The following is a 2,500-nucleotide window of genomic DNA, read 5'->3' as shown; positions in this document are numbered from 1 at the left end:
ATGTTAACCTGGCGTGCATCATACCCGGTATCGATGTTCGAAACGCGGGGATGCCAAGTCCACCCTCCTTGCAACTGGCGTGGAAATACCCAAGTGGTACATCTTTGGGCAGACGCAACCACCTTCGAACGGCCAGCCGCGTCTGTTTATCTAATGCCTTCAAGATTTTAAGTGGGCATCTTGTCAAAACCAGCTGGTGATAAAAACGCGGAATGAGGAAACAGCGCAAGATCTTGAGGCGCTGTTGAGGCTTGAGTGGCGCCTTGGTGATATTGGCCAACTCTCTGTCTAGCTTGCCCCCAGGTTTTTCAATACCCATTGGCGAGATCTTAATGCCCAGATATCGGAAGCCCTCGGTAGGTCCCAGTTGTTTTATAGACCGACCGTTGACCTCAAATTTGCTGGCGGAGAGTATCTTGTACTTCTTTTCTTTACCAGCGATCTGGATGGACATAGCCAGACATTTATCGGAGTTGAATTCCAACCCGTACTTTCGTGCCTCTTCCTCAGCCGTTCGAAGCATGCCCTGCATTCCTGAAACGGAGGACGCGAACAAGATCAGGTCATCCGCATACGCCAGTATATTGACCCTTTGCTCCCTGATAACATAGCCGACCTCCTCGGGTAACACCCTTATCACCCGGTCCATGACGATCGAGAATAGCAGGGACGACAAGGGATCGCCCTGCCGCACACCCCTCGCTACCCGGATCGGATCCGATGTCTCTCCACGGACCTGAAGCACGGTTCGGCTATTACGGTACGTCGCTGTTATGTACCTCACAAAGAGCTCCGGGAGTCCCAATCCCCTTAGTGCCGATGTTATGGCATGGTGACTAACGCTGTCAAACGCCTTGGCCACATCTAAGGACACAACGTGAAGCTGCTTTAAGCAGCTCCGTGCGTCACGAAGGGCAGTTGATAGTACAAGCACGTTCTCAGCACAGCCATCGTGTACTCCTCGTTGCCGCTCATCGATGAGACCGGCTTTTGCCAATCTCACCGCCAAGATTTTATGCAGCTGACGAACGACGACTGAAGCCACACTTATAGGACGGAACTCGGATGGTGTTGAGCTTCCGTCCTTCTTAGGGATAAATACCGTCCTGCTGATGAGGAGCTCAGATGGAAATGCCCCTACCGCAAGGATGACATTATAAAATAAGGTTCTTAGAACTACTGGCACACTCCTCCATTGCCTGCTCGAGATGTTATCGAGACCCGATGCCGAGGAGAGCGGGATCTCATTGGCCTGGATCTCATGGCCACGAACCGGCTCAGCGATCCAATGCAGGTCATCCCTTTCCTGAACTGGATGAAGGTGTTCAATGGGGACAGAAGGACTGGTGAGCATAGGTGTCCAGTACTCCACCATCTCGCCAACGGTTGGTGTTTGAGCCTGCACCGGGCCATCCAGTACAAGCTTGGCCGCGCGAGACATGTCCTTCTTCCAGAGTTCCTGCATGGCCGCATACTCCCTTCTCCTCAGTCTCCACCTCGGCACGGGCCCGGCAGGCGCAGCTTTAGGTGGCCGGAGCAGTGGTGTTCTCCGCTCCTTTACTTTCGCAGAAGGCGTCGGAAAGACTCGTTGAAGCCATCGACAACAAGCACTCGGTGTTATTGGTTCTCGATTAAGAACCGTTCTCGCAAGACTTACGAGTTCCTCCGCTTCATGGGATTTCACCCTTTCGGCCGGATCAATCAGCTTACGGATAGCGTCAATATATTGGCACTGATGTTGCTGTGCCGACGCAGAGTGCTCCTGAACAGGAGTAGGCGAATCCGCCTGTCGATGACTTGTGTCGTGATGTTGAGTGACACTGGAGGTTGAAGGTTGAGACTCAACGGCAGTTCCACGCTCGCGGCATACACCGATCTTCTGTGTAACAAGAGCTTTATACGTCAATTTCTTTCTGAGGCCCTTCAGTCGATCAAGACTGAATTTATTGTCGAAGACCGTCAGCAGATGTTCGTTCATAAATTTGACGTTGCCCTGCACACTCGCAAGCGCCTCAGCCGCCGCCACCATCTCAGTCTCCTCCTGAGTCCACCTAACCTTCTTTACCGCCACCTGCACTCGTTGGTTGGCCTCGTCTGGATGAGCTCTCCTCACATGGACCCCTAACCCGATGGAAGTGGGAAAGGATCGCGAACAATGGGGACATGGATGTAGTGCCCCCCGCGACGCAGGATGTTGTGCGTCGTTACTGGACTGGTTGGGTTTATTTCTCGAGGTCGTCGGACAAACATTCCGATCCACTGTGGCCGCTGTCGTAGGGTCGGCGATCCGAGTGGCCCGAGGGCCCGCCGACAATGGGTCACTTGACCCATAATCTTTCTTTTGATTCTTCGGGCCTACGACAATAGAGCCATGGGGGTGGCAACCCCATGACCCATAACATGCCTCCCTCAAAGTGACTAGAGCCGCCGCCACATTAGCGCGAAGGCAGGCCATTTGGGTGGGCTGCACCCTTACAGCGGCTCATTACTGCTAGGCAGC

The 2,500-nt window shown here is 53.6% G+C and overlaps 1 pseudogene; it reads right to left on the bottom strand.

The window, feature by feature from the left end:
- LOC143263053 (large subunit ribosomal RNA) overlaps positions 1-2,500 on the bottom strand; it is a 7,710-nt pseudogene that overhangs the window by 2,411 nt on the left and 2,799 nt on the right.

Source organism: Megalopta genalis, unplaced genomic scaffold (assembly GCF_051020955.1).
Source record: "Megalopta genalis isolate 19385.01 unplaced genomic scaffold, iyMegGena1_principal scaffold0300, whole genome shotgun sequence".
NCBI classification, from domain to species: Eukaryota; Metazoa; Arthropoda; class Insecta; order Hymenoptera; family Halictidae; genus Megalopta; species Megalopta genalis.
The sequence above is the reverse complement of the archived record's forward strand: the minus strand, read 5'-3'. Positions and strand labels throughout refer to the sequence as shown.